We start from the raw sequence: 25,641 nt of genomic DNA, 5'->3' as shown, positions 1-25,641 counted from the left end.
AATTTGTTCTTCTTTTGCTATATTATTTGATTGATTTATGTAAGACCACCCACCATGTATAAATGTACACCGTGTTTTCCGCTTTCTGCAAGACATATCCTGAACCTTTAAGGGAAGAGTATAATAATGATCACATTTTTAATTAAGCTAAAAGCCTTGGTTTATTTTCGGTGACAAATTGATAATGATTACCTGAACTGTTGTAGGTATAATAGGATATCGCAGAAATATGTGTTCCAGCAAGACATGGTCATTTTCAATCAAAATCAGAAGCCTGAATTGCTCGACAAAATTTCGTAGAATCTCATATATTTGATTATTTGCCAGCCCTTTTCATTGATTATGCGATCGCAGTTGTTGCAGAAATAATCTTGGAATTTGACTGTATGTTAAGGGATCAGATAGCAACGTTTGTACAGTATTTTTGTGGGACATGAGACTATGAGTACATCAGAAACATCGAATTGCATTTTGAATACGAGGAATGTTCTTCTGATATCAAATAAGTTTGATTTTTTGAAATTCGCGATATAATACAAACTTTATGGCAAATTAATAAGAAATGATATTTGTGACATAACAGTCCTCGAAATAAACTTTATAAATATAATGATATGTACTTAAGGTGGTATATGAGGATATTTCTGGAAATAATGAAATGCTCTGAGCATGTTTGCAAAAGATTAATTGAGTAAGGCAACGTACACTGATCAATATGCTATTGGTTTAAAGCAAATTGGACATGCGATTTACATAATACATTAATTTATATTTTCTTTGTATCATATTGTTTTTATCAATAACCAATGCAGTAATGGGCTAAAATGACTGAAAAGGCTCATTAATATGTGATTATGGCAAATATTTTGCTAAAACTCCATGCATAAATGTTCAGGGTATTCTTATTTTGCATATTTTTGCCTTGAAACTTGGTCAAAGTGTTTCTAATATGATATAATGTATTATATTGTCTAGCCGCCATCTAATTTGCATAATTAATGAGCTAATTTACATAAATGCTAATATCTTCAATTTAACAAAGGAACTTGTGTAAGCTCAAATTTGCCCCATTTATCGGAACATTCTCCTTTAACACCAGTTGATTGTAAATGGATATGGGTGTATTGAAATAAACAAACCTATGGCTTGATTGAAGATTGATATTTTCAATCATCTAAATTGCACATATAAGGAACGAAAAATAACAACGGGATATAATTCGGCTTGGTTATATTGACAGTGTATTACTTAGGTCAACAGTCTGCTGCGTGGTTGACTATTTCTTGCAAGGAAGTATTACAAAATATAACAATAACACATTAGAGGTTTACTATGATGCGACCTAAATGGAGTATCGCCTTTGCTTTCATGGATACGTCGTATTTTCCATTCGACATATGAAACAATAAACACATTGTGCGAGCTAGTGTTCCAGACAATTACGCTATTACTATCAAATTGATGACACTCTCGGTGACCATTTGAAATGTTGTTACCATCATGTGGGTGACTTTTACATGAAACATCACATGAGCATGACCAGGAGTATCAATTTATTCGGTGATAAAATGGGAATTTTGATGGATCTGTTTGGAAACAAAAACCGCCCAGCATTAAAGCATGTATGACACTGGATGACACTGACGGAAATTCAAACGAGGTAGAGGCCAATTATGACTGGTACAAATTCTCGCTCGATTCCGTCTCGTAAAGGAATTTACAATACAAACTACAAAACCTTAAGTAATGTGACCCCCCAGCTCTGTTCTCTCCAAATCTGCTTCTAAATACTCAGAGCTAAAACCACCTTCTTCCTCATATCCACACAACACTGTATTACAATTTTCTATGGCTATATAATTGTGACCGTCCACCACAAACCAGACGTAAAGTCGGCAAATAGTATTATGACTTACAGTGTAAAATGTGCATGAAGGTCGTGTTCATAGGCACCTCAAGTTGGTGCTACATCTATCACATTTTGCTAGTGCCAGTCAAACACCTTTTAAACCAATCAATAATCCTATTGTTGAAGAAGATAATAAGCTTCTACCTATGATTATAGAATTCTAAAATAGTCTTTGTTTGCTTTGGCTAAATCCTGTTCAAGTGGTGGGTTACAAAGCATTGTATTTTGTCGAGGTATGTATAACCAACATTAACAATGAGAGGATATTCCTGAACCTCGTTAACGCGTTGACCTGGGGATGATTTGAAATGACCGCCAATTATGACTGTTTGATATTCATTACCAGCAATGTGGAAAAAGAGACACAAGTAGAACCGAAATAAGGTACCATTTTGTTGAAGGAGCAATGATATACTCTACATTACCAGTCGTTATCCATGGACCCGAGGGAGGGTCTAAGGCCAAATATGCATGAACGATGTCAAAACAAATATTGTATTTTTCAATTGTTTTTATTACAAATAGATGTTAAAGGTCTGCAACATTAGGACAACATTTCACGGATTTTTTAGGCAGAGAGATTTACTTCCAAAAACTTTTTTACGATGTCACCAATGTTGCCGACTTTAGTTGACTCATGTTCTTCAATTGAAGGGTATTTGGATTGTTATTTTTGTACTTGTATGACTTGCCATTAACAGATTAATTGACATGAACTACTATTAATTACCAAACACCGAAAACTACTGGATTACATAACATTAAAGAGTGCCACAAACTTTGATCAAGTTTTTGTCGAGATGCATTAGCGGGTCTGAGGTACTGGACACATTTGCTGCTCCCTTAAGGGATCTAAAATGAGCGTTTATTGCGTTTCGACAGTATTTTTTGTAGGACATGAGAGCACCTCAGACCTATCGAATTGCATTCTGAATACGAAGCATGTCTTTTTGATATCAAATAATTTTCATTTTTTGAAAATCTCAATATAATACAAATTTTATGACAAATTATAAAAAATTGATATTTTTCAAATTTTTGATATATAACAGTCCTCGAAGTAAATTATATAAATCTAATGATATATTCTTAACGTGTATGTAGCAGGGAGGAAAAGCCGACGGTCAATTGAAAATGTTGACCTTTCATATTAAAGATATGGATTTTTTCCCAAAAAGACCTTTTTTTTTTGGTGTTTTGGGAAAAAATCCATATCTTCAATACGAAAGGTCAAAATTTTCAATTGATCGTCGGCTTTTCATCCCACCTACATACACTTTAAGTATAAATCATCAGATTTATAAAGTTTACTTCAAGTACTGTTAAATATCAAATATATCAATTTTAATGATTTGCCATAAAATGTGTATTAAATTGCGAATTTCAAAAATCAAAATTATTTGATATCAGAATGACATTCTTCGTATTCAGAATGCAATTCGATATGTCTGATGTGCTCTGATGTCCCAAAATAAATACTGTCCAAACGTTCATACCCCAGCCCTTAACTTGTATTATTTGATAAAAATGTAAATGCGCAATACATATCACCGATGTTAATAACATTTTTCATCTAAAAAGGGGAACAATTAGAATGGCCCATTTGTTGTTCGCAATTCATATTTATTTACACCAAATCTTTGTGTTCTTTCTTTTTTTGCAGTTGTGCTTTTGTAAATAATGGCGTTTCAAAGTGCTTTATTGAGACTACTTGGAATCTGTACCTTGATCGTTGCCATAGCAACCATAATTATAGCAGACGATGCAGATAGGCCTAATGTGCAGGACAATGTAGAAGATGTTGATGACCTTGCTGATGAAGTACAATTTGAAAAGAGGGAAATAGCTGAAGATTTTTTGGATTTTCTGCGAACGAGGAAATTAGACGGCAGGCAAAGGGTAAGTTTCTGATTTAGACCGGACCAGCCGGGGGATCAGCCAGTCGAGTTGGTAATTCTAAAACGTTACCAGTATGCCTATCGGCCCAACATTTAGATTACTTACACGGATCTAACATAATTTGCACGCTGGACAACAATATTACACACGATTACCCACCATGCTATTGCGTTACATTTATGAAATTACAGCCATCTTGAGCACATGATGTATAGCCTATACATTTGTCAACACCCCCCCCCCCCTTCAAAAAGGGCAGGATTGAAGTGTAGCATAATTTACATTTACACAGAGCCATATATTTGCAATATTTGCTTTATACGAGGGCTGGTCAATAAGTTCCCGCAACTATGGTGTATCTCCGCTCATGCATGACTTGGATGGCTGTTACTTACGCTAAATTCAAGTTTGTAAACGAATATGTATTAGCGATGCTGAATGCTTGATTACGTAATGACATTAGCATAAACACAATAGCGTATGGGCACTGCCTGATTAAATTTATGGTGAAAAGTAGTCAAGAAAATCTCGCGCCAAATTGAGGTATTGTTACATAATTCCAAATATCTCGAGAATAAAAGTATAGAATCTGGCACGGTTTTTGCAGCTTTATAGACCGATAACATAGGCACGATGTTGGACTCTTTTTAGACATGTACCATTTTTATTAAAGAAAAAAATCGTGTTGAATATCTCCAATTTTGAGTAGGCTTTATCACATAATAAGAGATAGGATATCTACTGATTATAAAAAATGGAGGTCCCAGTGGTGAAACCATAAACATTTCTTTCTTAATGAACCCTTAATTTCAAAAAGTCTTGTTTTTGTAATTAAAGTAGCACACCATAGAGGGCTCTGGATTGAATAAGAAATTTGAATTTCGAAAGGTGTGTTTAATTTTAGCATAAGACTTGGTATAGCAATTCACTCACACAGGTACTGTTCGGCAAACCTCGTATTAGTCATATTTTTAGCGCGTTTTTGATGAATTTTTACTTTTTTCATACATTTTTGGTACTTTCAATCATGCATACCATCAACGCATGCGCATATTTCTATTTTTGTTGCAACAAATTCTATTGGCCTGACTATGATCTCTAATACCATACCAATAACCATATTTGGTTTTGTTTTATTTTGGTGATAATTTGGATTCTTTCTTCTGCCGTGTGGGCTCTTTTTCGCGATTTTCACACCATTTTTGCTTGTTGTTATAGGCCTATTTTTGGTGAAGTTCAAAGACGGTCCCTTTCCTCATATGTTGACGGATACATTTCGTCTTTCACAATTATCAATTGAATATACTCAGATTACCTCATACCAAAAATAAGGCTTGTAAACTGCTTTGGTCCTTACTTCTGCTTCTTTTTATTACACGTTCCTCAAAGCCAATTCAAATTTCTCGCCAATGTTGACAATTGTCAGTGTACATATAGCAATGACTTTATGCAAATGAGATTACGTAATTAAAGGTACTCTGATACTAATTGTTGTGCGTTTTGAAAGACAAAGGTACACACTTTATTGATCGTAAGTAACCGTCATCTAAGTCATGCATGAGCGGAGATACACCATAGTTGCGGGAACTTATTGACCAGCCCTCGTATATCATTAATAATAATGATACTGAGATATAGGCAAAATGTCAGGATAAAAAGCATGAGGTTCATAAGTATTCAACATCAATAAGGGATTCAACATCAGTAAGGGATGAAATCAACCGCCGGCTCCATCCGGTTTCTATTGTTCTAAACAATGGAAACCCCGGGTGGAAACCGGACAGAACCGGTATACAGGTATACTGAGCAAGTTAGTAGTGGTAGTGACTCAAATTTTCAAAATTTCCGACTTTAGGCTGAGTAGATCAGATTGGGTCATATATTATGATTTAATTGGCCTTTTGATCGTTTTATTGATCAGTTGGACACAATAAATAGTCTGAAAATCACTTTTGGTAGTTAAAATGGTAAATATGCAGGACAGTGTGTTGGTCATACCGGTAAGACAGATCAGTTAAATTGTCTTTGATCCCACCCTTGGGACACGTAGTAATTGGAGTCAAAATGCACTGTACAGCTGATGGTCAATTTCAGTAATATAACCGATCCGGGAACCGATCACTATCTGGTCCTTATCGGCTCAAGAATCGAGATGACCAAATAATCCACTACTTTATTATGACCAGAATATTGTTTATTAGTATAGAGGTAATCAACAGTAGTGGTCATCAAAGTCCAAAATACAGGTTCGCAAGTAATGAATAGTCGCTTTCATAAAGGCAAGGCTATTCTACGGGCCACACCAACCCTAATGTTTAAAAATTTGCAAAGCAAAAAACTTTTTTCATATACTAATGAATACCGACCAAAATTTCAACAATTTCTGAAATTTTTGTTTAAAATTTCTGACTACTTAATTCTGTAATTCCTACCCATATTTCCAAAGTGATGACAATACTTTAATATACAATTGTTAACCAACTTTAAATATGAATCGGTTTGATATACAATGTACATGAGGCCCATCATTTTTAAATAATGAATAATTGTTAAATTGGATTGAACATGAAAAAATACCTACCCTAACCGACTAACGCCTGCTTACGGAACTGGATTTCCCTTTTTAGTCGACTATTAAAATGACATATAAACAACAGCACAATTCAGTGACCAATAACCCAATAATAACAAACATATGTCAAAAGGCCTGCAGCACTGGGACAACACTTCACGGAAGTTTTAGACAGAGATGTTTTCTTCCAAAAGCTCTTCTACGATGTCACAAATTTTGCCGACTTTCGTTGACTCCTGGTATTTGGATTTTCGTACTTGTGTGAATTTTCTATTGTGATGCGCCCTGAGTTATTTAATTTGATTATTTATCTTTGTTTACAGTTTAGATTCTTTCATGAGTTATGACATTTTGGGAATTCCCTTTCATGCATCAAGTTGATCAAAAACAAATTGAATTATTTCTAATTTTGGATAGTTGGGAATCCCTTCTTCTCGAATGTTCATTGTGTTGCACAATTAGGGAAATCCCCAAGATCGTAAAGTGAATTTAACATTATGTTGGGAAAACCCCACAGGAAGTGATATAATGTGAAAGGTTAATGTTTACAATTATTCTTGGAAATTTCCCAGACTACATCATCTGTTGTGAAGTATGTTTAGTATTTGTTTAGTATATAAGAAAATGTAAACACAATATTTCACAGTATTATAGTGTTGATGTGGGCTAGTAAAAGTGTGCTTACAGTCCATTTCCTGCAAAGAATGGAAACTGCGAACCAGAAATATTTTATGAAGTCAATGCACTACTATTTAGCCAGTGATATCGGAGAAGATATAGAATACGTCAAAGTACGTACCTCTTCCAAGAAAGGAATATATTCTTCTGTCGTCTGGTTTATAAAACAACACAGGTGTAAACAGGGGACAACTGCAATGCAATGCAGACCTGTTTAATCTGCCATACGAACTTGTGTGGAAGGTGAAAAGAGCACCATGTTGGAGATAGTCAACTGTGCGAGGATTTTATTCAAAGGATATAACAGTCTTCGCAGGACAAGTAAATCAGGACATACATCAGAACTTTGAAATCAGCAACACGAAAATAAAATCACTAAACATTGTGTATAGCCTATTGATTCTTTCCGATTGTATGTATTTTTGTTCACTCACAAGATTAGTGTAAAACCATACAAAGATTCAGATATTGTTAACTTATTTAAACAGTGTGTTTTGTTGTGCATTCTGAAGTGAATTTAGGAAAAGGTGTTTTGGCCTTAAATCATTATTAACGACTCGTTACACCATTAACAACAATTTAATTGATTTGACCTATTATTTTGTAAAAAAAACCTATACCCCAACAGACCGACCCGACTTTAAAAGTGCCAATGCCTGTGGAACTGGGTTTCCCTTTTAAGTCGCCTATTACAATGACATATTATAATATAAACAACAATACAATTCACTGACCAATAACGCACTAAGTTAATATTATTTGTTTATGCTCCAATAAATTTTATAAAGAATGACAAGTGCAATATTGACCAATTTCCTCAATATCCAAACCAGGTGGATTGTTTAAATCAAACGTATATGACGAATCCAATGAGCCAAGTGATGGTCAGAATTTAGTCGGCCATGGCTGGGTCCCCGGCACACCAAACTGGTGTTGTGACTGCCCAATTGGGTGGATTAAAGCCGCTTAAAAATCGATGTTATGTTGTATGTGTTGTAAACTTTTATCATTCTATTGTCTGCGTGTAACACGGGTGATGAAATGCAGTTTAAAATCCCCACCAAGGACGCATCATTTATATTTTAGGTGGGATATACCCGACGGGGACCCAGGTGTAGGAATGCGTGAAATTGGATTCGTCTATAGTTTATAAAATATAGCCCAGTGAATAGATTCATCAGGTTTGTACTTCAAATCAATTGGTAATATTTTGCGTGACAAAACCATTAAGTTTTTATTTCGTCCATCTCGTCGGAGGACTTTATCAGATGTGAGTATCTGATCCGCTTTCCCTGGAAATAGACTTCCGGTTGTGTGTAGTCTTATTTCCAGTTTTCAAAAGTAGGTCATAGGTGACTAAGGAAATAAGTGCCTTCTTCTCTATTCATGGTCTTTGTCCCCCTCTTCCCCGTACTTCTCTAGACTTTCTGACATGGTCCTTGCCGAAATCACGGGACTGCCGAAACCCCGCGATTTCGGCAAAAAGCTTGCCCCAGGATTTAGCCAAAAATTTGTTGCCGAAATCCCGGGATTGCACACAAATATTTTCTATCAATACTAATAAGGGCTATCATATATGTGTAAATGACCGCTGAACCAATGCTGGGCATGTCAGTACTTGCCTTTTATTTGTTTCTGTGCTTTAATTTGCAACTGGTGACATGTTTTTTGACCTCTAACCAATAGTTTTTGCTTCTTCTAATTTGTCGTTCAACCTATTAACTATTCTCTTGCGCGACAGTTGAGCCATTATCCTTCTGTGTATTTTAACACGCTGACTGTTCGTATACATGAGAACTACGTATAGCTAAACTGCGTTTTCAAATGACGTTTCGTCTGTATATAGTTTGTCCCCAAAGTACGGTTACACGGTATTCTGAGTGTGTTCGTTTTGTCTTTTTTTAGAGTTGTTACTTTAGCTGTCATGATTGACACCTAAATGTCTTGTATGCAATTGCGTCACGTATGTAAGTTTTAGGATTAGGATGTCTGCGTCAAAAGGAGTGGATGTTTTACGCTAATTTTATCTTGACGATGAGGAATTTTACACCGTATACATGCCGACCGGCTTTTGTCTCCCCCCCCCCTCCCCCCGACTCGAAATGCCGGAACAAAATTGACACAAAGTGTTGCATCTTCATTTGGCCCAGTTTTAGACACACAATTGTCCCCATTTTTTGAAATTTAAAATTGTCGATTTGTCTTCATGTGTTAATATAAGTAAAGATGTAATGGAAGTATAAGAGTTTGAAAGAGCAATCAATTGGTGAAATTTACAGATGGTTGAACCCGGGACCTCCGATTACATACAATTGGAAGTGTTTGTATGGCAGATTAATACATTTCAATGAAATATCTGTAATTTATTTAGCATTAGTCTGAGGCTTACTTCCTTTACTGTTTTTGACAATGAATTTATTTCTCCTGTATGCTTCAGGCGTAAATTGAGATGCCTTTAACAGTCATAACCTGGTGTTAGTATTCTATTTTGAACCTCTCTACATCATGCAATGTGTGTCTGTTGCCCGGAGTCTTTTGACCCACGTATTTTCTTTCCACCTTCACGCTTAACGTAGTTTTCAAATGCGCTGAAGAGAATGTACCAATACCTTGACCATCAGTTATTTTTACTTTATATGCCTGCCTATTTTTCCAGTTCCATCCACATTACTGCTTGTTTTAGAACTAGCCTTTTCTTGTACTTCCAACTTGGAATTTGGGGAGCTGCAGAAAATGGGTGGATGTTACAATCTAAGTGCGGATAGGTTTGCGCCGGGTTCGGCTGCAACTAGCCTAGTTGATGCGATCTGATTGTGATGATTCACCACGCAGCGAAATTACAGCGCTTTGAATCCTCTGGAAAAAGCGCTATATAAATTCCGAAATTTATTTATTATTTATTTTCATATCTACCATGTCTACTCTTTATTTCATTTCCATTCCTTCTCTGCCTCCCCCATTTCTGTGATACAAATTCCCTTACTTTTTCCTCTTCCTTTTTCACGTTCCTTCCTTTGTAATTCACGTTCCCTTACTTTTAGTTTCTTTTTTCCTTTATTTTTCTATCAGACGTTCCTGCATTTCAAGTTCCTTTACTTTAATATCTGGCTGACGTGCCTGCATTTCCCTATCTTTATAATTTTTTTTAACTGACTTGATTTGATTTTGTATTATAGACGAATCCATTTTCACGCATTCCTACACCTCAATGGCAGCCATAGCTGGGTCCCCCCTTAGGTCTATCCCACCTAAAATGTGAAATGATGTGGCCTTGGCGGGGATATTAAACTGCATTCCATCGCCCGTGTTACACGTAGACAAAAGAATGATGGAAGTTTACAACAAACTACAATTCAACATCGATTTTTAAGTGGGTTTAATCTACCCAATTGGGCAGTAACAACACCAGTAATGGTCGACTAAATTCTGACCATCACTTGGCTCGTTGGATTCGTCTATACATTTTGGGGAATTTTCCTCTGGTGTTTCCACTCGATTTTGATTTTCAACAGACATATTAATTATGTGATTTTGTGTGTGACCTTTGAACTCTGTTTGACTTACTAGACATTATCGGAATATCGGTTCCAAAGGCAAAATTTTAGATTTTTTGTTGAATTTGTACAATACCTTCGAAATAACTGATACACAGTCCTTGACAGTTGTTAACCTATAATCAACGCAGATTTCCTCTACCGTGTAGATGTCTCCATTGCAGACTATTGTGATTTAGTAACTTGCCTGTAGGTACAGGTTAACTCGTCTAGTTCATCTTCAATTTTCGTGTCGAGACTCATTTTCAAAACCAATCAAAATACTGTCAATTGTTCCCTTACTTTATAGTAGCCTAATAATGTACTCTCAAAAATATGGGTGTTTTCGAGTGTATCTAATAAATGCAGACGACACGGTTGATGATCATTAGGGTTAATTGCCTTACGATCCAACCACTAAAAGTAAGACTGTAAATGTGTCTGTGTGCTTAATTTTAGAAATAAAATTTCATTTTGTAAAATATATCAGCTTTTATATAAAGTAAATTATATGAAAATGTCAGTGTAGATGATGTATTACAGAGACAAAAGAATTAAATCATTCGAATGTGAAATAAGAATTTATTAATCCTCTGTGTAATTATGATATCACAATGCTATGACTATAGATTGATGAAGTTATGGTATATGATCACAGTATAATCTGAAACCGAATTAAAAAGACTAGTCATACGCAAACTATTCTTTTTAATTCGGTCTCGAATAAAAGGGGCAAAATACGTTGAACAACTACTTCCAGATGTACCATTTCTTCTATAAGGGGCAATCTAGATTGAACAACTCCTTTCAGAGCCATTTTCTTCTATAAGGGAAAATCTATGTTGAGCAACTCCTTTCAGAGCCACCATTTCTTCTATAAGAGGCAATCTACATTAAACAACTCCTTTCAGATCCACCATTTCTTCTATAAGGGACAATCTACGTTGTACAACTCCTTTCAGTGCCACCATTTCTTCTATAAGGGACAATCTACGTTGTACAACTCCTTTTAGAGCCACCATTTCTTCTATAAGGGAAAATCTACGTTGAACAACTCCTTTCAGAGCCACCATTTCTTCTATAAGAGGCAATCTACATTGAACAACTCCTTTCAGAGCCACCATTTCTTCTATAAGGGACAATCTACGTTGAACAACTCTTTTCAGAGCCGCCATTTCTTCTATAAGGGGCAATCTACGTTGAACAACTTCTTTTAGAGCCACCATTTCTTCTATAAGGGACAATCTACGTTGAACAACTCTTTTCAGAGCCACCATTTCTTCTATAAGGGGCCATCTACGTTGAACAACTCCTTTCAGAGCCACCATTTCTTCTATAAGGGACAATTTACATTGAACAACTCTTTTCAGAGCCGCCATTTCTTCTATAAGGGGCCATCTACGTTGAACAACTCCTTTTAGAGCCACCATTTCTTCTATAAGGGACAATTTACATTGAACAACTCCTTTCAGAGCCACCATTTCTTCTATAAGAGGCAATCTACATTAAACAACTCCTTTCAGAGCCACCGTTTCTTCTATAAGAGGCAATCTACATTGAACAACTCCTTTCAGAGCCACCATTTCTTCTATAAGGGGCAATCTACGTTGAACAACTCCTTTTAGAGCCACCATTTCTTCTATAAGGGACAATCTACGTTGAACAACTCTTTTCAGAGCCACCATTTCTTCTATAAGGGGCAATCTACGTTGAGCAACTCCTTTCAGAGCCACCATTTCTTCTATAAGGGACAATCTACATTGAACAACTCCTTTCAGAGCCACCATTTCTTCTATAAGGGACAATCTACGTTGAACAACTCTTTTCAGAGCCACCATTTCTGCTATAAGGGGCAATCTACGTTGAACAACTCCTTTTAGAGCCACCATTTCTTCTATAAGGGACAATCTACGTTGTACAACTCTTTTCAGAGCCACCATTTCTTCTATAAGGGGCAATCTACGTTGAACAACTCCTTTTAGAGCCACCATTTCTTCTATAAGGGACAATCTACGTTGAACAACTCCTTTCAGTGCCACCATTTCTTCTATAAGATGCAATCTACATTGAAGAACTCTTTTCAGAGCCACCATTTCTTCTATAAGGGGCAATCTACGTTGAACAACTCCTTTCAGAGCCACCATTTCTTCTATAAGGGGCAATCTACGTTGAGCAACTCCTTTTAGAGCCACCATTTCTTCTATAATGTGCAATCTACATTGAACAACTCCTTTCAGACCCACTGTTTTTTCTATAAGGGACAATCTACGTTGAACAACTCCTTTCAGAGCCACCATTTCTTCTATAAGGGGCAATCTACGTTGAGCAACACCTTTTAGAGCCACCATTTCTTCTATAATGTGCAATCTACATTGAACAACTCCTTTCAGAGCCACTACATCCTTTTAGAGCCACCATTTCTTCTATAAGGGACAATCTACGTTGAACAACTCTTTTCAGAGCCACCATTTCTTCTATAAGGGGCAATCTACGTTGAACAACTCCTTTCAGAGCCACCATTTCTTCTATAAGGGGCAATCTACGTTGAACAACTCCTTTTAGAGCCACCATTTCTTCTATAAGGGACAATCTACGTTGAACAACTCTTTTCAGAGCCACCATTTCTTCTATAAGGGGCAATCTACGTTGAACAACTCTTTTCAGAGCCACCATTTCTTCTATAAGGGGCAATCTACGTTGAACAACTTCTTTTAGAGCCACCATTTCTTCTATAAGGGACAATCTACGTTGAACAACTCTTTTCAGAGCCACCATTTCTTCTATAAAGGGCAATCTACGTTGAACAACTCCTTTTAGAGCCACCATTTCTTCTATAAGGGACAATCTACGTTGAACAACTCTTTTCAGAGCCACCATTTCTTCTATAAGGGGCAATCTACGTTGAACAACTCCTTTTAGAGCCACCATTTCTTCTATAAGGGACAATCTACATTGAACAACTCCTTTCAGAGCCACCATTTCTTCTATAAGAGGCAATCTACATTAAACAACTCCTTTCAGAGCCACCATTTCTTCTATAAGAGGCAATCTACATTGAACAACTCCTTTCAGAGCCACCATTTCTTCTATAAGGGACAATCTACGTTGAACAACTCTTTTCAGAGCCACCATTTCTGCTATAAGGGACAATCTACGTTGAACAACTCCTTTTAGAGCCACCATTTCTTCTATAAGGGACAATCTACGTTGTACAACTCTTTTCAGAGCCACCATTTCTTCTATAAGGGCAATCTACGTTGAACAACTCCTTTTAGATCCACCATTTCTTCTATAAGGGACAATCTACGTTGAACAACTCCTTTCAGTGCCACCATTTCTTCTATAAGATGAAATCTACATTGAAGAACTCTTTTCAGAGCCACCATTTCTTCTATAAGGGCAATCTACGTTGAACAACTCCTTTCAGATCCACCATTTCTTCTATAAGGGACAATCTACGTTGAGCAACTCCTTTTAGAGCCACCATTTCTTCTATAATGTGCAATCCACATTGAACAACTCCTTTCAGACCCACTGTTTTTTCTATAAGGGACAATCTACGTTGAACAACTCCTTTCAGATCCACCATTTCTTCTATAAGGGACAATCTACGTTGAACAACTCTTTTCAGAGCCACCATTTCTTCTATAAGGGGCAATCTACGCAACTCCTTTCAGAGCCACCATTTCTTCTATAAGTTTGAACAACTCCTTTTAGAGCCACCATTTCTTCTATAAGGGACAATCTACGTTGAACAACTCTTTTCAGAGCCACCATTTCTGCTATAAGGGGCAATCTACGTTGAACAACTCCTTTTAGAGCCACCATTTCTTCTATAAGGGACAATCTACGTTGAACAACTCTTTTCAGAGCCACCATTTCTGCTATAAGGGACAACTCCTTTTAGAGCCACCATTTCTTCTATAAGGGACAATCTACGTTGTACAACTCTTTTCAGAGCCACCATTTCTTCTATAAGGGGCAATCTACGTTGAACAACTCCTTTTAGATCCACCATTTCTTCTATAAGGGACAATCTACGTTGAACAACTCCTTTCAGTGCCACCATTTCTTCTATAAGATGAAATCTACATTGAAGAACTCTTTTCAGAGCCACCATTTCTTCTATAAGGGGCAATCTACGTTGAACAACTCCTTTCAGAGCCACCATTTCTTCTATAATGGGACAATCTACGTTGAGCAACTCCTTTTAGAGCCACCATTTCTTCTATAATGTGCAATCCACATTGAACAACTCCTTTCAGACCCACTGTTTTTTCTATAAGGGACAATCTACGTTGAACAACTCCTTTCAGATCCACCATTTCTTCTATAAGGGACAATCTACGTTGAACAACTCTTTTCAGAGCCACCATTTCTTCTATAAGGGGCAATCTACGTTGAACAACTCCTTTCAGAGCCACCATTTCTTCTATAAGGGGCAATCTACGTTGAACAACTCCTTTTAGAGCCACCATTTCTTCTATAAGGGACAATCTACGTTGAACAACTCTTTTCAGAGCCACCATTTATTCTATAAGGGGCAATCTACGTTGAACAACTCCTTTTAGAGCCACCATTTCTTCTATAAGGGACAATCTACATTGAACAACTCCTTTCAGAGCCACCATTTCTTCTATAAGGGACAATCTACATTGAACAACTCTTTTCAGAGCCACCATTTCTTCTATAAGAGGCAATCTACATTGAACAACTCCTTTCAGAGCCACCATTTCTTCTATAAGGGACAATCTACGTTGAACAACTCTTTTCAGAGCCACCATTTCTGCTATAAGGGGCAATCTACGTTGAACAACTCCTTTTAGAGCCACCATTTCTTCTATAAGGGACAATCTACGTTGTACAACTCTTTTCAGAGCCACCATTTCTTCTATAAGGGGCAATCTACGTTGAACAACTCCTTTTAGAGCCACCATTTCTTCTATAAGGGACAATCTACGTTGAACAACTCCTTTCAGTGCCACCATTTCTTCTATAAGATGCAATCTACATTGAAGAACTCTTTTCAGAGCCACCATTTCTTCTATAAGGGGCAATCTACGTTGAACAACTCCTTTCAGAGCCACCATTTCTTCTATAAGGGACAATCTACGTTGAACAACTGCTTTCAGAGCCACCATTTCTTCTATATGGGGCAATCTACGCTTGATTTTGCTTGATCGCATCACATTTTGGAAACTCTAAGCTCATATCTTTTGAACTGGTTGTTCAATTTCAATGGGATTTTCTGCAAAATGTAGTTTGCTAATACTACTTGATCCTGTAAGAGACTGGAGATTGAATATGTCCGACTTCAGACTGATTTTGCTTGATCACGCCACATATTTGTAATCTCGTTGAGTAGTGTACTTCGGTTATATCTATAAATGCGCTTTTATAAATGCGCACGTGACCTATGGGCACGACATTCCAAGACCAGCAAGCGTGACCAAATCCTCATGCATTGACCACTATACAGAAAGGGATAGGAACTCTGTAGATAAATATCATCAAATTTAAGTATTTGTAATATGTTATCAAAAACAACATTTTGAAAGTATTTGACGACGGAAATAAATATTCAACGACGGAAACTTTTACAATATAATCACAAAGTTGAACAAAATAGATTATTTTGCTGCACAGCACACTCATAGAAACTGTTCGTTGGCATTACTCAGTAAGTTGATGTAAGTCGTTGCGTCAACTTTCCGAGTAATGCTAACGTGTACAATTTTGAGTAACGCTGACTCGATATCATTATGTTGGTCGCACTCATTTGCACTTACTTTATTGAGTTGTTACAACTCAGAAAATGAAACTAGCCTAGGTTAGCATAATTTTCTAGAGGTGTGCTATAGTATACAAAATATTGCACTGATTACAAAAATAAATATTTGAATACTGCTAATTGTGCAGAAAATGATCCATTTACGTGAATTAAGTAACAAAGTACCAAATTGGGATAACTCAAAACAATAAGTACCAGTAACTTAATATGAACGAGTTACATCAACTTACATGTTGAGTTACAATAACTCAACTAATTGGTTCTTTGAACCTTGTTTATTTTCCTGAACTTGAATTCAGAAGTTGGCATTACTTAAAAAGTTGACGCAACGACTTACATCAACTTTTTAAGTAATGCCAACAAAGTTGATTAGTTGACGGAACTTTTGAGCTTTTTCAGCATTTTTAAGTTCGGATAACTAAAATGAATTTTGTTTTGGCAACTTTTACACTATTTTTGAGTTGTCCAAACTTACTCCTTTTGAATTGCGCCAACAAGGCGAACAAGTCATTTCTATGAGTGCAGTCTCATGTTGTTCCGCCTTTGCAATGAAATTTATAGGAAGACTCGCTATGTAGAAGGTCACTTCGAGACTTACTGTCTATAAGCTGTTATGGCAACGCGGAGGTGGTAACGTGCGCATTTATAAAAGCGCATTTATAAATATAACTGTCAAAGTACACTGTTGAGATTGGAAGTTATTCAGACGTTTGCAGTGCATACTCGCACTTTTACAGCGCTGTTATTATCGAGGGAATTGAGATCATTTCCTGCTGCTAAAAAGATTGACTCTAACAATATTATTGGAAATCTTATTAGTATTTTCTAATTAGTGTATGATATGACACCCGGGTATGACACCTGATGCACGGGGTAATTATGCTATTTCTAGACAAGCTAGCCAGGTCAGAAAATGATGACTTTCCCTTACATACTAATTCTTTATTATCAATATTGCCCCATTTATTCCGAATAGTGACATTATAATGATAAGGTTGAAATAGCACTTATTATTCTTGTCGAAAATTTAAGGCTCGTCTAGTACAACAGGGCTCGCGCATGTAGTGCAGCTATGATTTTAGTGTGAGGGGCAAAGCCAAATCTTCGCCCCCCCTCCCATTTGTCAATTTAGATCCATTTTTAGTCATTTTAAAGACACTTTACTCTTTGTTGTCCCCATTTTATCCCTGAAAATATCTGGGGGCAATCCCCCCGGCTACGCCCTTGCTCACACAAGAAAAACTGCGGAGAAAGTGTCCTATTGTTTTGGGTATTCGCTTTCGCAGTACCCTAGGTCCCGTTGTTACAAGTCGTTAAATGACTCAAGGCCAATAACAACTTTTTTCCCAAATTCACTTCAGAATGCACAACAAAACACACTGATTAATTAAGTTAACAATATCTAAGTCTTTTAATTAACAATACTTTAGTGAGTTAACATAAACACATACAATCAATCATACAGATACACTCATTTAGAAGAGTTACTTATCGGGCAGCCTTGATCTTGTAGTTGATTGTAAAGTTTTTGTTTTCAATGTTCTTGATGTATGTCCTGATTCACTTGTCCTGCGAAGATCGCTGTTCAGCGAAGTCCGCTGAAGACTTGCATTTATAATCCCATGCGTAACATCCTTTGCGTATAAAAGCCTTGCGCAGTTTTTCAATCTCTTAACTCCTTCTCTATCTCCAAATGGTGTTATTTTCACCTTTCACACAATTTCATCAGGAAGCAGAACTGCGTTGCAGTTGTCCCCGTTTCCACTTATATTGACAGATGTGTTGTTTCATAAACCAGACTTTAGCAAGTCCACAGAAGAATATAATTTGCTTTCTTTGAAGAGGTGCGCACTTTGACGTAAACTAGATCTTCTCTGACAACACTGGCAGGTAGTAATATATTGACTACATAAAATATTTCTGGTTCGCAATTTCCTTTCTTTGAAGGAATTGGACTGTAAGCCCAGAACAACATTCAACTATGAAGAATTATGTTTACATTTTCTTATATACCAAGCAATGGAAAATTCCATTATTTTAATAGCCAATTGCTATTTTACAACACATAATGTAATCTTGGAAATTCCCAAGAACAATTATAAACATTAATCTTGTACATTACATGAGGGTTTTTCCCAGTTATGTTGTCATTTTCACTTTAGAATCTCAGGGGAATTCCCAACTTTCCAAAATTAGAAATGATTCAATTTGTTGTTGCTCAATTTGATGCATGAGAGTGGAATCCCTAAAATGTCTCATGAAATAGATTTCAATTGTAAACAAAGATAAATAATCAAATTAAATTACTCAAAGCACATCACACCATGATCAATTCCCGGTGGTGGTAATTTGCAGGGGTGTTGACTTGGGGGAAAAGTCTGAACTTAATTGACAACATAATCACCCCCATGGTGCATTTAGAATTGAGTATATGAATCATGAAAGTATTCCGTCCTTCGGAGGTTAAGCTGTTGGTTAAATATTCAGAGAGCCATAATATCTCGCAATTCGTTTCGAAAAAAGTAGAGTGTTAACCCCTGGCTGTCAGACAATTCTTCCTGGTGCTGTTCATGGACACATTAGAAAAAAGCAGTCCGGCTTTCCTGTACTTTTGGTAAATCCCATAAGCCTTTGCTGGTAGACATGAGATGTCGTCATTTGACGTCACGCCGATGTGCATATCGTTTAGCGAACTGCGCATTTGAAAGGCGTGAAATGCTCAATAACGATGTGCGCATCCGGGGTGCGCATCGGCGTGACTACATCAGAGTAGAATATCCGCAAAGGCTTATGGGATTTACCGAAAAGTGAATACGAATAATGAAACAGGTTTGTATAATCTACAAATGTGTCATCGTCTTTATATCCGAATTCTTTCCTATTGTTCTTTCAGAGACCCAGATGTCTTAACCAAGGAGACACATGTAGTACGACTGGACACATTTCAAAGATTGTTCCGTGTTGTCCGCCTATGGGTTGCTATGATGTCCAATGGGGAAAATGTGGCAGAAAGGAAGCTTGCGTGTGCATGAGGCGAAGATACACCGTGGATGATTCTTTTTGAGTAGTATAAATGTTTTTGCAGCTGGATCCTAGTTCAAATCATGTTCTTAATCTCAATAGGTGCAGATTAATTAATTTGTTTTGTTGCATTATTGTAGAAAAGTCGGAATTATAATTGAAGACCAAATTAAAAAGACTAGCTTGTGACTGACGTCAGGGCAAAGGCGCGGCGTGATTGGTTGCTGACCTGCGCAGTACGGCATTTTTGGTCTGGTTGACAGGACGTCATACGCAAACTAGTCTCCTTAATTCGGTCTTCAATTATAAAGATAGTAGTTCGCGTTTGACAATCCTGTCAATAAAACTCCCAAGAGTCGTGATTGATTAGTAGCGCGTAAAAAAAGCTGATTCATCTGGTGCCTTCATCGGAGAAAAGGAATCGCAAAAAATGGCGGACGATGTCGGTATTCTTACAGGCCAAAACGCAACTTTTCTCAGCGTTGCAGTGGCGGCACCGGGATTTTTTATCAGGAGGGGGGCCACGGGGCAAGTGAATTTCAAAAACAAAAAAAAGTGGAAATTGTTGTAATTTTTGTTTTTGCTGGGGACAAACGGTGGGGGGGGGGGTGAATGGGGATCCCACCGTAGTGCCGCCATTGCAGCTTGCAGCGTTGATATGCTGCCCCGGGACGGTACCTTAAGGAAAGAGAATTTCCTATTACTAAGACCCAACTTTTGAGACGGTTTGTAGGTCTATTTGAAGGTGAAAACATAACCATATAATAAGTAATAAGCTGTTTTTTCCGCTGCGTTTTGAAATATCAATCATCACGATAAATCGTACACGAACCATATATGAGTTTGATACGTCGGACGTGAACTAGTGTCTTTAATTCCGACTTTAGTGTAGTGAAAAATAACAAGCACCTTAGGGGAAAGTTTTTGTGTTACTTTTCAACAAGAAGAAATTAATTTGGGTCTTGTAATTCAACCTAAATTTTCTTTCCATATCCATTTCGATGGGAAAAAGCCCGATCATTGAAAATCTTGTTTGGGGGGGGGGATAACGGCATTAATAGGGGGGGTCCTAGAAACCAGATTATCCGAGGGGGTAGTCTGTCCACCTACCACCACTGGTTACACCCTGTTCAGGGCCTACACCTTTCCCCAACAACCCCGGCCAACAACAGACCGCATCGGCAAATCCCGAACGCATTGCAAAAGTATAGTAACCTATACCGTATTCCATGTTTTTGCGTGCTGAGATAAATAAATAAAATAATATCCGGGGTATCAGTACTAGTTACAACCTTTTCTAAGGCCTCCCAGTATCTATACAATATTGAGGTTTAAAATATTTTTAGAATCTTGATTTTATAGCAAATCATACCGATTATTTGCAGACTTGTAGTATACCCCTACCCATATACCCGTACTCGAGTCCCAATTCCCGTGCCCGTACTTATCATAATTGCGCCGTACCCGTACCCGTATTCATTGTCAGGGACCAGTACCCGTGACGCGACAGGTCCCAATACTATAAGTCTGCGGGAATTTGATTGGAAATAAGAGAGCATTTAAAAAAAATCGTGTTTCGAGAGAAAATGTAAACTTGTCACTTTTGAAATATTCTCTTTTTCATTCAAAGTTGTGAAAATAAAGTCGCAACGCGCATCATGCCCAACGCGGTATCAATATACGCAGAACAAAAATGATCCATCTGTTGACTACTTTATTTGGTAATACCGTAAAACCTCATCTATAAGCATACAGAGTGCCTCTGATAAAAGCTAGATTATTCCAGGCGCCATTATGGAGTTTGAGCAAATAAATTGCAGATCCAAGCATATACAAACAAGTATTATTGTAAGATCAATCTATTGTATTGGAATATTTACGATTATTTCGTGTTAATTAAGCTTTCATCAAAAACACTTTATATGCTTGTAGACGAGGTTTTACGGTAGGCTATATGTTTAATGTCTTTAAGATATTACTTTACCTTATTTAGAAATTATACAGGCCTGCATAATATTTTCAAAAAAAGCAAACATGTACGAAGGCCAGACAAAAAGTTCCCTCAACTATTAATATGTATCTCCACTCAAGCATGACTTATACACTCTCTGATTTATGGTGGAAAGTGGTGGAGAAAATAACGAGCCAAATTGAGGTATTCCAATATATGATTCCAAAATATTTTGAGAATTAACGTATGGAATCTGGCACGGTTTTTCGATTTTTTATACCGATAAATACACGGTTGCGCTGTCTTTTTTAGACTTATACAATTTGTATCAAAAGTAAGGGATCATGTCGAATATCTCCAATTTTGAGTAGGTTTATCACCCATTGTTCTTTACATAAGAGTTAATAATAAGAGATAGCAAGATTAATCAACGACAACATTTAACAAATGTTACTTGGTTTGAAAAAGGGAGGTCCACTGGTGAAATCTCGAACATATGTTTACTCCAAATTATATTTAGCATTCTGGGTTAAAGTAGAACGTATTTTCAGTCACTATTTATTCATTTTGTAAGATTCCAGAGATTTATACTTATTCATCTTCGTGACCTTAGAAATTTCACTCAAATTACAAGTTTATGAATCTAATAAAGTCAAGTCAAAATCAAATTTGAATTTCTATTTTACCATGGTAACATAACGGGTACAATTGAATATACACTTTCTATAATGCTTGAAATTTGATTATATGTGGCAACGCATTGTGTTTGGTAATAAAGCATTCTTTATACTTCAATATAGAAATTAGATTTGCTTTTGTATTGGTGAGAACCATATTCATGAAATCAATTTGGCGGTAACGAAGTGGTTAAAATCGTTTGGTAAAGTCTCTTATAAGAAGCTAAACTGAAAAAAAAAGGATAAATCCATAGAATATTGGTTAAAGTTTGTTAATGCAGCAACAAATTTCGCACTCTAATGCGGCCCATACACGTTCAATCTTATTGATCGATATCAAAGACCTTAGATACAAGAGTGGATACAAAATCTACAAATGAACACGCACAATCATGACAATGATAGATTTTGTATCCACTCCTACATCTAGTGTCCCCAATATTGATCAATATCGACACTGTCGATCGACAGCCTTATCCCCTTCTTCTCCCATCAAAACCGAAATTTTTGGCAAGCATTGTGGCACGTTAAAAGAGTTTGCGATTTCCAAACGTACGTATCATACGCCAGTGCACCAATTCAAAATCACTCTCATATGTCGGGATTTTGAATAGATGCACGGGCGTAGTACGTTTGGAAATCGCAAGCTCTCTATATCTTCGCGCTGACTTCAAATCAATACAAATAGCTGCAACTTTCTTTAAAAACACTGCTGTGTTGTTAATATTGAACGAAATTGGCCGAATGGGGTGTAAATGCGCGTAAAATAAATAATCCTTTTTGTTGAAATATTGAATTTATGCGAGTATTTATAACAGCTGCGTTACTTTTTGTGGTCTTTATTTTTTGGATAGAGAGTTAACAGTAATCGATTAATGATCAAAAGTAGAATAAGTAAAAATCTGTTGGACGAAGTTTGTACCATTTCGTATCGACTAACGATGATATTTTGAGCCATTGAATATTTTGTATACTATTCAACGGCAGAAAAACATATATGGCTCTTTAAAAAATGACTCCTAGAAGCAATATACCACAGCAAACACAAAGACGTTTTAAAAGTTTCTCTTTTTTTTTGGTCAAAATATTTTAAGAACGTTAAATGTCAGGTTATATAAACGTCAAGAAAACATTTCAAAGGAATTTTTTTTAGATAATATCAAAATGTTACATGTACTGTAAACAATTTGCAAACATTTTTGGAAAAATATTTTGAAATCATATATGGGTTACAATGTTTTGCAGTGCAAAAATGTGTTTGAAATGTTATTCAAAAGACCTTTTCTATCCTATACCCTTTATATTACCGGATATTTTTAACGTTTTCTTGCAACCTTTTCTAAACGTTTATGCGAATGTTTTGTGTTGGCTAAGACTGCTTTTTGTACCTAGGAGGGCAGAATTGAAGTTTAAATCACGAAATCCGTTACTGACTCTTGGTAGAAATTAACATGATTAAGATTGTGAATATAAAGTTGCACATTATTTCAATGTTATCCTTATTCTTTGTTTCTTGTCAAGGGCGTGACATTTTATGTACTACCTGATACGGGCGTACAATGTATGCTTGTAAATTGCTGCCTATTAAAATATTACAAATGTTATGTTATAAAAAGAGTTTATGCTTGATTTTTCTGTTTTCAACGTGTCTGTTTGAAATTAGTTTAGCTATAGACGGATCCCACAAATCCCATTAATTTATCTCATGAATATTCCCAAATGAATTTTTAATAGTATTCAATGTATTGGACTCATCAGGAAAGTTGAAAAAAAAGGAGGAAGAACGGAATTATATCCTTGAGATAATCCCGTAGGTTATCCTGTCGCACCTATTCATAGTCCTTTATTCTCAAGTAGTTACACATCTACTTGAAAGTAGCCTTTGATGTGATGTGTGTTGCCGACTACGGTTGATTAATTTTCACTCCAGAATTGAAACCATATCCAATGTTTCTATAGATAATTCCTTGAAAGTATGACACGTGTGTGTTAAGTACCTGATGTTGCTCTGCAGGGGATACCACACGTGGATACTATAAGAAAGAAATGTAGTTTTGTAAAGATTCCAAAAAATCCGCCCATTTTGGAACATATATTAATTATTTAGGAGAGTGTTTTAGGATTTTGTTAGAAACGGGATGATTTTTGATCATCTATATTTTATTGTTTTAATGTATTTTCCTGTCATTTCCTGCAAACCTAATAAAGATATTTTGATAATTGAAAATAGTCTGTATCATAAATCGTAGAGGTTGAAAGCGTAACCAAGCGTGCAAAATTATTATTTGCCATGGAACTTCGGTCATATTTTATTTGAAATAAACTGGATGTTAGGATCTGCATGCATGGTATGCATAGTATTGATGGTATACAGACACTGACCTTTCCCTAAAACTAGTAAGCAGCAACTTGTGTATCACACCCGTCATGGGTTCGAACCCTTTTGTTGTATTTTATTGTTAAACCTAAATAGCGTGATTGCTTTTGAATGAGCGGCAACACACATATTTTGTTTGAGGATAGCTGGATCTACCTCCTTTCTTTACATCTTCTCTGGACTCATTTAACATTGACGTGTAGCCTACCTCATAAATATTCAGGCCAGTCATGAATTTTCCTTTGAACGTTGTTCACTTTTGATGTAAAGCCTGCAGATAGTAGTGCTGTTATAAATACGCCTATCGACCTACAGACGAATCCAATTTCACGCATTCCTACACCTCAATGGCAGCCATAGCCGCGACGGGGACACGGCTATCTCACCTAAAATGTGAAATGATGCGGCCTTGAAGGGTATTTTAAACTGCATTCTATCACCCGTGTTACACGTAGACAAAAGAATGATGACAGTTTACAACACAAAAGAATCTAACATCGAATTTTAAGCGGCTTTAATCCACCCAATTGGGCAGTCACGACACCAGTTTGGTGCTGCGGGAGTGGGGGACCCAATAATGGCCGACCAAATCCTGACCATGACTTGACTCGTTGGATTTGTCTATAGCTTTAGAAGTAATCATCGTGTTCAGAATAACTTTACATAGAAAGAACGATGGTTTATTTGCGCGCATTTTGATACCCCGTTGGTCCAATATCGTTCTACATCAACACAGAGTGCTTGTATTAAAGAAAAATACTCAAATTTAAAAGTTGCATTACAGTGATCAATGATTATTAAGCAAACATTGCGGCGTGTAAAACACGCCCGTATCTTAGCGCTGAATTCTTATCAATAAATTTAACTACAACTTTTAAACTCGGGTATGCGAGTAAATAAACCATCGTTCCTTTTATGAAAATTATTGTAAATCCGATTCTTGGTTAGCGTATTTATAACGCCTTCGTTACTTTTTGTGAAGGCTCTATTCACGTCGTATTTATTGACACGGGTTATCTATTTTATAAGTGTTCCTTGTGAGTATTGTTCCATATTTGAGCGTTGGGAAAAGGTGGTATTGGACCTCGACCATAGCTTGAAATAGGCGCGGGAAATAGGAAGCGTTATTGAAACCTCCACCTCATCCATGGAAAACTAGTTAATGAATCCCTCAATTGAAACGGTAAAGAGTGCACACCAGTAAATACAGGTCTCCTACACCCTGGGAGAAAA

At 36.6% G+C, this 25,641-nt stretch overlaps 1 long non-coding RNA gene across 5 annotated transcripts in view; it reads left to right on the top strand.

Moving 5' to 3' along the window:
• LOC140140865 (uncharacterized) overlaps positions 1-19,950 on the top strand; it is an 83,720-nt gene extending 63,770 nt beyond the window's left edge. For all 5 annotated transcript variants that reach the window (XR_011857324.1, XR_011857327.1, XR_011857325.1 and 2 more), the window contains exons 2-3: positions 3,573-3,808; positions 19,276-19,950. This is a non-coding gene — a long non-coding RNA (uncharacterized lncRNA). The remainder of the gene's footprint in view (positions 1-3,572; positions 3,809-19,275) is intronic.
• Positions 19,951-25,641: the final 5,691 nt, after the last annotated feature.

The sequence above is a fragment of the Amphiura filiformis genome, chromosome 19 (assembly GCF_039555335.1).
Source record: "Amphiura filiformis chromosome 19, Afil_fr2py, whole genome shotgun sequence".
NCBI lineage: Eukaryota > Metazoa > Echinodermata > Ophiuroidea > Amphilepidida > Amphiuridae > Amphiura > Amphiura filiformis.
Note: the sequence above shows the minus strand (reverse complement) of the source record. Positions and strands in the feature narration are given on the sequence as shown.